General features: G+C 45.7%; 2 long non-coding RNA genes across 2 annotated transcripts; both read right to left on the minus strand.

Moving 5' to 3' along the window:
- Window positions 1-2,251: 2,251 nt before the first annotated feature.
- Window positions 2,252-3,841, minus strand: LOC311512425. Its single transcript, XR_014709453.1, has 2 exons — window positions 3,778-3,841; window positions 2,252-3,219 (listed from the first exon to the last, which is right to left on the minus strand). It is a non-coding gene; the product is annotated as an uncharacterized lncRNA (long non-coding RNA).
- A 5,688-nt stretch (window positions 3,842-9,529) lies between these two features.
- On the minus strand, window positions 9,530-12,283 carry LOC311512737. Its single transcript, XR_014709549.1, has 2 exons — window positions 12,194-12,283; window positions 9,530-10,043 (listed from the first exon to the last, which is right to left on the minus strand). It is a non-coding gene; the product is annotated as an uncharacterized lncRNA (long non-coding RNA).
- Between the last annotated feature and the right edge of the window lie 331 nt (window positions 12,284-12,614).

Consider the following 12,614-nt stretch of genomic DNA (forward strand, 5'->3'; position numbering starts at 1 on the left):
TGCTGCTTTTAACCATCTTAATTTAAATGAAACAAGCACAGAAACAGTTTCCTTCCCTTGTCAAATCTTTTTGTTAGGCTTTCCTTTTATTTTTTTAGTAGTTTATGTTTAGGGGTATGGAACGGCTTCCGTATGAGGAGAGATTAATAAAACTGGGACTTTTCAGTTTGGCAAAGAGACGACTAAGGGGGGATATGATAGAGGTCTATAAAATCATGCCTGGTGTGAGAAAGTAAATCAGGAAGTGCTATTTACTCCTTTTCATAACACAACAACTAGGGGTCACCAAATGAAATTATTAGGCAGCAGATTTAAAGCAAACAAAAGGAAGTATTTTTTCATGCAATGCACAGTCAACCTGTGGAACTCTTTGCCAGAGGATGTTGTGAAGGTCAAGACTATAACAGGGTTCAAAAAAGAAGTAGATCAGTTCATGGAGGACAGGTCCATCGATGGCTATTAGCCAGGCTGGGCAGAGATGGTGTCCCTAGCCTCTGTTTGCTAGAAGCTGGGAGTGGGCGACAGGGGATGGATCACTTGATGATTCTCTGTTCTGTTCATTACCTCTGGGGCACCTGGTACTGGCTGCTGTTGGTAAACAGGATACTGGGCTAGATGAATCTTTGGTCTGACGTAGTATGACCCTTCTTATGTTAACACAGTACTGTACTGTATTGGCTTTTGTTGTCTTTGCTGTTGCCTGATTGTGTATTTCCGGTTCCAAATGCGGTGTGCGGTTGACCGGTCAGTTCATAACTGTGGTGTTCATAACTCTTGAAGTTCTACTGTACTCCCGTACTGAGCCCCATAACTTGTGTTTGACTAGAGCATCTGTCTCAGACAGGCCTCCCATCCTGGGAAATCCTCAAGAGAGGAGGTCCCTGCCAGCTTGATAAATGATCTTTAATGCAGCTGAGTGACCTCACATGGGAAACACCCAGCTCTCAGCACGTGTGTGTTTGCACCTGCGGCCAAACCCCAGCCTTGATACTCAGTTGGTCCAATACGAGCTATTGTCTCCCTCACCTTTGTCTCCCTCACAGAATAGTTCTCCAAGCTGGTTGGGTATAGCTTTAGGATTCTGGCCAAGTACCAGGCTAATTAGGTTACATCCTCTGTGCCTAATTTCTCCAGGCAGGCTCTGTTGGATATGGCATAGGATTTTTCACTTGCTGGGCAAACTATGTTGGGGGACCTAGTAATCTGAATGCATAACTGTATGTTAGGTGGAGTTACTGATCTTAGAGATCTGTACTATCAGACCACAGCACCTGTTCTTTGTGGGACACCATCCGTATTCTCCCACTGAAAAGCTACTTGTTTTACTAAGTCTTGAGTCCCCTTTCTGGACCTTTCTTCCCAATCTTTTTTGAGCCTACAGCTTTTGGGTGGCCTTAAAAGAAGAATGAAAAATGTGGGCCAGATCTCCAGCTGGCGGGATGTGGCCTTAGCAGGAGTCAATAGAGTTACCCTGATTTACCCCAGCCGAGGATCTGGACCAATGTCTCTGAAGTCTGGCTTCTTCCCTGTGTTCTCTGTGCCTTCAAAGCATATCCCTGTTCTATTGCTAAAGAACGTTTGTGGACTTTTTCCTGTACCAGGCCTGTCTGAAAAGGTGAAATGGTATCTATATAGGCCTGTGCTGGGCCTCAGATAGCTTCCAGTGAACTGAATGGGAATCCTGCCGTTGTCTGGTTCAGGAGTTCTAAATCTGACTGCAGTTGTCACTGAACAGGACTGGGCAAAACTGGGGAAAAGAGAAACTGCATTTTTATCAGGACTCAGTGAGAAATTCCAGAAATAATGGGCTTAGTATCTATCTATCTATCTATCTATCTATCTATCTATCTATCTATCTATCTATCTATCTATCTATCTATCTATCTATCTATCTATCAGATGAATGGAATGGGATGGATTCTTGATAGGACATTTTAATTCCTGGGTTTCCTATGAAATTGATCCCAAGACAGTTAACATTCCTTTCACTGAATAATGACTTTTTCCTTCTGGATATAACGAGCAGTGTAGACAAATAATTCTGTATGGGCAGATCCTCACATGGTATGAATTGGCCTTGCTGCACTTAAGTATATGGAGCAATGCCAGTTTACACCAGCTGAGGAACTAGACCTTTGATTTCTAAGCAGATTGGCGCACTGTAGCCATTTCTTCATCAAAGAGAGCAAAAATATTCCGAAAAGGAAAGGTTATGGTGGAAATAAATGAGAGGAGGAACACCAAGACAATGGGATGCTCATGAATTGTAAGTTTTATTGTCTTCACATCTACAAGTGGACACTGAAGTGGGAAGGTTGTGCGTGAAATTATCCCAGCAGAAAATATTTCATGCTGCATAGCCCAAGAATATAAACGATCCAGCAGAAACAGCCCTTAATGATAAGATTTCACACTTATACAGTGGGTTAACTCTTCAAAGCGCATTACAAGCATTAATTGATTATAATACTAAAAACAATAGAGAGAGTGCAATTTGTGAATGAAACAGATCATGCCAAGCTGTATAAATGTAAGGCAACGTCATGAGAGCAGGAGATTCATTGTTGTAACTTGTCGCTGTCACTTCAGCTGCCGTGATGGAATTTTGCAGACTTGATTTTGCAGCTGTTGACTTGGAAGACACTTTGCCCCTGGTATTCAGCACTTTTTCACTGGAAGACAGCACTGTTGCATTGGGGGACAGCACTTCTGCACTGGAGGACAGCACTGTTGCACATGTTGTTTTGGCTTCACATAAATTGGTGCACTGTGGCATGCTCCAGAGGTATCGTGGCACGACGATCCAGAACCGTGGCACGACGATCCAGAACCGTGGCACGACGATCCAGAACCGTGGCATGACGATCCAGAACTGTGGCAGGACCGCTCAGAACAGACCGACCACCCATGGCCGTGGCATCCTCCGGAGGATCCATGGAAGTACGATGGCCTCCTGACACAGCAGTGGCCTCCACTGCCATGGCACGACCCTGATGACCCGTGGCAATTCTCAGCACAGCCCGATCGTCGATACTCGTAGCATCGGTTATCATGGCCTCCCCTTGGCCCACAACCACTGCTGCAGCAAGTGCTATAAGCATAGGTGAAGGGGGTGCGCCGGGTGTCCAGCCAGGAGCCCGCAGGGTCATACCAGGTGGAGTTCCTGTTGAAGTAGGATTCCCTTCCAGAAGAGTAAATCATTCTGCAGCCTAGGTGAAGCTGAAAGAAACAGACCACATGGAATAAGCCCTTGAATTTCCATTTACTCTCTTCAGATAGAAATCCCTGCTTTTATAGCCCTCACACGGGCCAGGGGTTCTTAACTTGAAAGCGACAAATCTAAAGGTGATCTCAACACCCACATCTGGGGAATGGCCAGTCTCTTCCAAGATGCCTTCCCTAGGTTTACGCTGAAATGGATTTCCCCAGCCACATGCAGCCGGGGATCAGAGTCAGCCATAGGGCATTCTGCCATTTCTCCCCCACACAAACGTGCTGGAGCTCTCTTCTCGAGGGAGCCCTGTGGTGCTCTGACCTCTCAGCGCCCCATCCTTCAGCTCCTAACCATTTATCCTTATGACCCGTAACGCATTCTGTACGCTGCCTCGGAGACATGAATGCCCTTCACATTTGCATATGGACCCAACTACACAAGGAAAACTTGGCTCTAGCATTCGAACCCAGGCACAGGGAATTGTAGACTCTGATCTGGAAAAAATATATATGTTAAGGATATTTCTAATGAACAGCAAAAAGGATCAGTATAATCTGACTTACCCTATTGACCAACAAGGACCGTTGAGAAGAGGTGAAGCTGAGTGTGTCAGGAGCACTGGGATGCAAGAGTTTTTATACAGCTTGGAGCTCTCTTTGAAATGAGATATCCCCGGGGAATGAGCACTTAATTATTGACAATCAAAACAAGCCCGTGTTTGTTTGCAGTTCCCCATGTCCGGCATTGTGAGTTGACTATTTCTGATCAGCAATAATTTCTGAGTAGTGTGGATGATCAAAGCATTTGATTTGTGTAATCCTCAAATACGCTGCGTGAGGCAGATCAGAAGGAATTTATTTCTCCATTTTACAAATGGGTAGACTGAGGCACAGAAGTCGTAAGTACCCTGCTACCAGTGAGTCACGGGAAGAGACAGGTGCAGAAATCCAGTGTCCCACATTCCCAGTACATTACCCCATGCTGCTGACTCCTATATCACTTGATAATGTAATTAGTAGCTCCAGCGCATGTGGATGGCAATCGGGAACAGAACTGGCTGACCTGCCTAGGAGCCCAGACGAGTCACTGGCAGAGCCAACACACAGGGATATCTAGCTCCCAGCCCCAGGCCCAGTCCCCTAGACAAGTGGTTTTCAACCTTTTTACATTTGTGGACCCCTAAAAATTTTTGAATGGAGATACGGACCACTTTGGAAATCTTCGACATAGTAGGCGGACCCCAGGTGTCCATGGACCAAAGGTTGAAAACCACTGCCCCAGACCATGGTGCCTCTCATGTTACGGGTTGGTTTTTAATGTAATGTGAAGCTGAGCCCCACTGAACAGGAATTGGCTGGGGGGGGGAGTCTGGTAGAGTCACGTGCCCACCCAAGTTGCTGCTTGGCTTATACAGAGCATATTTACACTGACTAAGCCATGCTCAGTAACATCTGCTGAGGTCGTTGCCCTCAATCTGCGTCTTCCTCCCCACTCTTGGCAGGTGGGGTCGTCACTGAGTTTAGTCCCGCCAGAGTGATAAGGACATTCAGCTCACCTCACCCCATCCCCTGAAACTATTTTGGAATTAATGTGACTGATTTTCTCTTCTGCTGACCTCGGTGTTCAAGGCAGTGACTATAAACAGAGGTGATTTCAAACACTGCCATGATATGTTATAGGCCGTGGGTTATCCTGTGCAGACCATATCAGGCCAGATTTTGGGCTCCCGAAAGAGTTTCATGGAATCCCACCCCTGACCCATTTGGTTGTTGTTATTGCTGTTGGAGTTAGTCAAAATTTTTCCATCAAAAGCTATTTTGGACAGAATTTGGGTTTTTAAATTGTTTTTATTCCAGTGAAATCAGCAGAGTTACATTGATCTACACCAGCTAAGGGCCTGGCCCAATTATTCAAGTGGGAGCTGATTCAAAGTTCTTTCAAGTGAATGGAAATAGTCCCATTTATATTAATGAACTTTGGATCAAGCCCTTGGTGCTCAAGTGTAAATGAGAATAGATAAAATGTAGTTATCAACATTGGGATTTGTCAGAACTGGAATTTTTCAAACATAGAGCTGAGTTGGGTTTTTTAGATCAAAACTATTTTTCAATAAAAATGCCTTTTTGATGAAATTTTTGCAAAAATTTCCATTTTTGTTGAACGTTTTTGTCTATTTATTGGAAGAAACGAAAACTAAATTTAATTCCCTGGAAACCAAGAAAACATTTGTTGTGTGGGTATTTGGTTTTTGTTGCAAATCCAGAAATTTTCAGTGAAAATTAAAAAATGTTTGTTAAAAAGTTTCACGGTAAAAAACGGTTTTCAAACCATCTCAAATCATGAGATCCAGTCTCTAGAGAACCATCAGTGACATTTTCAGACTTTTCATTTGAGAATCACAAATGGCACGTTATAATTTGCATGTGACCTCATGCTATGCGTGCCCTGCATACTCAAACACATGCTTCACATTCTGAATCCATTCTTAACGATAAGGACACGTTGCCTTTGCACACCACCAGTGCAAACATTAGCTAATTAGTGTGTGTAATAAATCACACAGAGTAAATCCACCATGCAATGCTTTAGGCACTGAACAGATACATGACATATCGCAGTGAAACTGATATGTTGACACAGCATGCCACTTATATACACACTGAGACTCCCAGGTGGACATATTCAGCCCGTGCTGCCGCAGTTTCATCGAATCATAGGATTAGAAGGGACTGCAAGCATCATCTAGTCTACCCCCTGCCAAGACGCAGGATTTGTTGTGTCTAAACCATCCAAGACAGACGGCTATCTGCTATAATAATGGCTATCATGGCGATTGTTGCTGGAGCTAGCTAGATCAAAGCTAGCTTGGGTGGATCTATGCATGCTGCAGTGTAATGATGTGTACTGGCCCTTTCAGACTAGAGTTGGCCAGAAGACTTTGTTCCAGGGACTTTGGAATAAACAAAGGCCTTGGAAATGGCCTGATAGCAGGAATACCTCTTATTGTAAAGTGTAGTCCTGAGTATTGGTCCTCATTCGGATGATCCTGGCTGTTAAACGCTATAGTGATGAGTTTATGTTGACCCCTGAACCGGTATGTGTTCAATAGGATGCTTCTGGAGTTACCAAGGAAAAAGTGAAGAGGCTGATAATTATGGAAATGCCAACACGTTGTCCCTCTGATGAATTGCAAGCTTTGTCTCCAGGGTCCAACTGGAGATTGGAGAAGGAAACCAAGGGCTGGCTAGTAGAAAGTTTTATATATTAGTTTAAATATTCCATAACCCAAGAATATCAATCAGACACAAGGCATGATACTTAAAAAGAACACTTCACATTTGTATGGGGGACGACGCTCTTCAAAACGTGTTGCAGACATTAAAGGCAACTGGAGGGGAAAAGAGAGAATACCTGTAATTTGTGAAACGGAGAAGACACAAAAAGCTTTATAAACTGAAGGCAATCTCAAAAGAACAAGCAGCCAACTGGCACATTTATGCTCATAGGCTGTTTTCAACAGTTCACTGTTGTTTCTCTGACTATCTCTTCTGCACATGGGCTAGCAGCTGGCAGATCTGCTTTTGCTGGTGCTGGCTTGGATATTGAAGCGCCGGGGTTGATAAAAGAGCAGAGCACGGTTGCACTAGTGCATAGCCTTGCTGCTTTGGTGCACAGCAACGTTGCACGGGTGGGTGGCATTTTTTCACCAAGGCACAGTGTTGCTGCATTGGTGAACAGTACTGCTGCACTGGACAACCCAGTTGTGCTTGTCTTCACGTAAGGGCAGCTTTGTGGCTCCCTCGGGCAGGTTCCCTGGGTGTTGTGGTATGATGCTGCAGAATCATGGCATGATGATGCCTCTCAACACAGACTGATTCTTTTTGGCATGACCCTGAAGCTCTGTGGTAGGGGGAGTCTTTCAGGGACCAGTAGCAACCTTAAAACATTGCAATAATAATAATTAATAAGAACACAGAGCTCTTTTCCCCAGTAGATCTCCAAGTGCTTGGTTGAGGTGGTCAGTTTTCATTGTTCCTTAAGTCTCTCCTTGCAAGGTAGGTTTCCAAATCTTGCAACTTTTTTCTATACGACTTGTGGGTCCTGGCAACTGGGCAGCTCGACTGGTAAGTGCCTGACTGGGTCCTGCAGCATCTGCTAGAGCGGCACGCCCCCTCCGCAGCCCTCACCCGGGCCTTGTGCCCCCTGCCCCCCAGCAGTGCTTTATGCCTCCACCCTGGCCTCGTACCCCCTGGCCCCGAGCAGTCTCTGGACCACCCCGACCTCATGTCCTTGAGGACTGGTCCCTGGAGCCTTCTGCAGCTCCTCCCATCCCAACAGGCCTCTTTCCCTCCCCAGTCCATCTCCAGTTTCCTGCTTCTGCCACATCTGACCTCTCCAGGGCTGCTATCTGGAGTCTCCTTGGCCCTCCTACTACCCGGAGCCTCCTTTCTTCCCCTCTGCTTTCCCGGTCCCCAGAGGGGCTTTGCACCCCTAGCTGGATCATAGTCCGACAGCTTCACCTCCTGTCTCTGAGCCCAAAAGTACTCACACACACGTGCACACTCACACCCTGCCTTACTGCCCAGATCCCAGCCCATGCCCATTCCTCTTCCCTCCACCCCCATCGCTGCTACTTGGATCAACTGGGGGCACAGAGGATCTGGGCCTAGCAAGGCAGGATTAGAAAAGCACCTGAAATCAGCAGGAGTCTGGTGCCTAAGTTGCTAAGGTACTTTTGAAAATCCCACTAGGCACCTATGTGCATCTTTAGGTGCCTAAACCCCTGCAAATATCTGGCCTCTAGGCTTTGCAATTCTGGTTAAAGCAACGAGTAAAGAGGTGAAAACCACCTGAGCCTTAGACATCCCACGCCTATTGAAATCCAGTGGGAGTTGTGGCACTCTGTACCTTGAAGCAGCGCCCTGGAACCCCTGTATTGACCCCGTCATAGAATTATGCTACATTTCATACAAAGCATGCCATGTAAAATAGCTTATGAAAGGTCATGATCTGATGAAACCCATTGTTCTGTCCAAATCTGTATATCATTAGTGTGTGTGAAGTTATGAGATTTCTGCTGTATGCTTGCTACTGAAATACGTTGCAAGCTTGAGAGTCTCTGCTGCTAGGTGCAAAGGAGGACGTGTGGCACCTTAGAGACTAACAAATTTATTTGAGCATGAGCTTTCGTGAGCTACAGCTCACTTCATCGGTGTCCCTGGGGGACACCCCTATTGACTTCTCTCCATTCTGAAAATTGACCCTTTATTCCTACCCTTTGTTCCCTATCTTTTCACGAGAGTGGCTGGCAATGCTTTCAGGATGATGTAACAATCCTTTATCGAATGTAATGACAAGCTTTTGTTATCTTGATCCCCCTGCCTCTGTTTATAAACAAACTCCCTGCCCCGGGGCGGAAGCTGTTAGCAGCACAGAACTTATCACATTCCACACTCAAAAAGAACAGGAGTACTTGTGGCACCTTAGAGACTAACCCATTTATTTGAGCATGAGCTTTCGTGAGCTACAGCTCACTTCATCGGACTCTCACGAAAGCTCATGCTCAAATAAATGGGTTAGTCTCTAAGGTGCCACAAGTCCTCCTGTTCTTTTTGCGAATACAGACTAACAGGGCTGCTCCTCTGAAACCTGCTGCTAGGTGGTGAGCCGCTCCCAGGAAGGTGTTAAGCAGCCATTCATCAGCAGGGAAGTTGTAAACAAGGGATTTGCAATACTGTAAGAGGGCTGCACAGGCATCACACAATGGGGTATTGCTCAATTCTGTGACTCAGCAAAGCCCACCAGGACATGCCTGGGCTCGTGTTTTCTAGGCACATGGACTGAGGATATAAAATAGGGGACAGTGGCATCATGCCTTGGCCTTTCTCCTCCCCCACTGGAAGCAACAATTCAGCACAGTTCTGGGGTGCAAGGCGGGGGAGATTTGCTGGTGTCCTTCTCTGTGTGATTTGTGAGTGGCTCTGGGAGCATTCTTGCAATCTGGCTGGGTGTGGGGCACCCCATGCTGTTGTGCTGAGTGATAACAGCACTTGTAGGGGTTTGCTGCTTGTCACTAGCAATGAATTGTGAGAGACAGCCCAGCCTGGAGAGTTGAGGGGGCACAGCTGTACCCCAGTTCCAGGTTGCACCCTGGTGGTCCTGTCTCAGAGTTGGGCACTTAATGTGCTTAACCTGCCATCAACAGCCCAGCTATTTTTTAAAAGGAGAGGGCTTACGCTCTAGCGAGGAAAGGGATTGGTGACAGACAAGAGGCTGAGAAGCTTCTGGTTAACAAACGCCAAGACTCTGGCACTCTCACGGTTTGTAAAATTTAATGTCTGGCATTTCTGGCCAGAGACAGAGGCAGGATTAAATTATCTGAGCATGCAGGAACCAACCACATTTCTTAGAGGTTGTTAATAACACCCTGGGTTGCTACAGTACCTATCGGAGGAGAGCGAATGTGCAATTTAGGAAAGAGGTAAGGTGGCAAAGCTTTTCCAGCTCAATGAGAGCGAGAAGCAAACTCGGCTTCTGAGATGGACTTCTTTTTTCTTGTCCTCCTTTACTTCTGGTGCTTTTGCGGTGGCCACTGGCAGGGCTGCTTGGTCTGCTGCTGACAAGGGATGGTGGTGGTTTGGCAAGGAACAGGGGTGGGGCACTGGGGCAGAGGTTTCACATCATGGCATGTCCCGCCCCCACTGCCATGGCAGGAGGAGCTTCCGGTGTCGTGGCAGGAGGAGCTTCCGGTGTCGTGGCAGGAGGAGCTGCCGGTGTCGTGGCAGCCTCGGGGCTCACGGGAACACATCTCTCTGTAATGCAGGGAACCCTGAAAAAAAAGAAAAAAGGATCATCCTTCAGTTACTGTGAAAACACGAGTAACTTCCTTAGGCTTTTCCTTCCCTCCCCGCGTGGAATTTACGATTCTGTTATGAGTTAAATGCATAAGCCAACAATTCCCAGATAATGACCTCTTCTCACTCGGGAGTCAGGAGCATTTGTCTGCGAGGTTGCCCAGACAATTTCCACTCCATGAGCCTGGCACCCCCCCCCCCAGCTGGGGGGAGGGATAGCTCAGCGGTTTGAGCATTGGCCTGCTAAGCCCAGGGTTGTGAGTTCAATCCTTGAGGGGGCCATTTGGGGCAAAAATTGGGGATTGGTCCTGCTTTGAGCAGGGGGTTGGACTAGATGACCTCCTGAGGTCCCTTCCAACCCTGATATTCTATGGTGTAAATGGAAGGAAGCTATGTTGAGCTAACCAGCTGTAGATCTTTTCTCCAGTTTTCCACTGATGGGCATTTATGTCCTCAGTCACATGTAACCACTGCTCTCCAGATTCCCAAAGAAACCTGGCATCATTTCATTGATTCCCAGGCTGCCTGAGGAGGACCTGAGCCAAAGTTTTTAGGACTTCGCTCAGGAGGTCTGGTGGCAAGGGGTGGAAGCTGAAAGAGTGAGGTTCTCTGGCCTGGGGATTTACAGTCCACACGTAACAGAGTTTGTAGAAAAGGGTCTCAGGAAATGTTGTAGGGTTTGTGATTTTTTTAAGGTGGAATCAAGCCATTTCTGGTTATGGTTCAACAAAAATATTCTCTTAAATGTGGAGGTATGAAATGAAAAGAGACACTGCTTTATAAGTAGTCAGTGAAGAAACAAGACTAATAATAACCACACCTATCATTACTGCCATTTTACAGATGGGGAAACTGAGGTATGAGAGAGTAACTGACTTGCCGAAGTTCATCCAGCAGGCCAGTGCTGAAGGTGAGAATAGAAGCTCCTGAGTTTCTAGATCTCCTGAGTTCCAGCTCAGTGTACTACATTGCCTCCCTGGGAGCGAGTAGGTGTGTGCATACAAAAAGTCTGGAGAAAAATGCTATTGAGGGAAAAATGTTTGTTGTGGGACAAGGAGGAGAGCTGAAAACAAGATGCGGAAAGAGTTTCACATTATCAGTAGCACAATTTGGCCTGTCATAAAATTTCCAAAATGCCTTAGCAGTCTAATTCTCATGGATTAGATGGATCACATCTGAGGAAGTGAGCTGTAGCTCACGAAAGCTTATGCTCTAATAAATTGGTTAGTCTCTAAGGTGCCACAAGTCCTCCTTTTCTTTTTGTGAATACAGACTAACACGGCTGCTACTCTGAAACCTGTCATGGATTTACAGTGACCCTTCGGTTCCCAGGTTCCTAAATCACTGTTGGGACATAGGTTCCTAAATCATTTAGGTGTTATTGAACATTTTACCCAAGATGACTGCCACACTCTCTCTGGTCTGGGCCAAATCCTCTGCTGGTGTAAACTGGAGTAGCTCCTTTGAACTCAATGGGATCTATGCTGATTTTACCCCAGATGAGGAGCTAGCCATTGTGAGTCTATGGACAGTATCTTTCTACTCTTGAAAGATGGGATATTCTAAGGCATTGAATAGGGTATACAGGTCCCTAAATCCCATTAAAATTCCAGATTGAAATGGGAATAGGATACCTATCACCCCTCTGCTACTTTCAAATTTCCAGACAAAATGCATAAAATAAAGATTGCCATTGGATAAAAAAGAACTATGAGTCAAGGAGATGACCTCATAGGTAGCCTTGTCCCAAAAAGCTTGAATAGCTGGGGAAAATGTATTAATAAGCTTAAGCCTATTCTCGCATCAGTTTCCATAGTTTGTCTCCTTTCCACTTCCCATACTTCACTTCGCTTCTTTCCATTTTGTCTTCAGAAAACCAGAAATCCTAGGCACTATGGTCGTTCAGATAAATAACAACAATTAAACAAAAATACTATTTAGCATCAAATTCTACTGCCAGATTTGGTATCAAGCCCCGACAGCCCACCCACCATCTCAGAACTGGAGTCTGAATAATTTCAGTGTCCAGAGCTAGACTCCTAATACATTTTGGCAGATCGTAGTCCAAAAACTATTGAGTTAATTTTAATGAACAGTAAAGAGCTTCATTAGAATAAGGGCTTACCTTAAATGCCAGCAAGAACACCAGAGATAGGCGTGAAGCTGAGTGAATGAGGTGGCTAGGGGTATGGGAACTTTTATACTTTTCCTAAGCCCTGCTCTTGGCTGGGGGACAATGACCAACGTATTTACAGCCTCTAATTATCCCCTTTTTTCAAAAGCTTATTTGACTCATCGCCTTTGATTGATATCATTTCTTTTCCCTGTGTTTCACAAAGTTTTAATTGCTCGCCCCACCCAACGTGCATTGTAAGTGGAGATGAGACAAAGGGTGAGGGTGGTTTTGGTTGTTTAATATCTTACTGTCATGCAGGGGTAATTTTTGTATTGCAGCACCTACAGTAGAGATGATCCTTACCTGAAATATCTGAAATTCCCCTGGCCAAGGTCTGAACAAGGAGGTGGGGTACAATATTCAGTGGTAG

Source organism: Lepidochelys olivacea, assembly GCF_965140295.1.
Source record: "Lepidochelys olivacea isolate rLepOli2 genome assembly, chromosome: 24".
Classification (NCBI taxonomy): domain Eukaryota; kingdom Metazoa; phylum Chordata; order Testudines; family Cheloniidae; genus Lepidochelys; species Lepidochelys olivacea.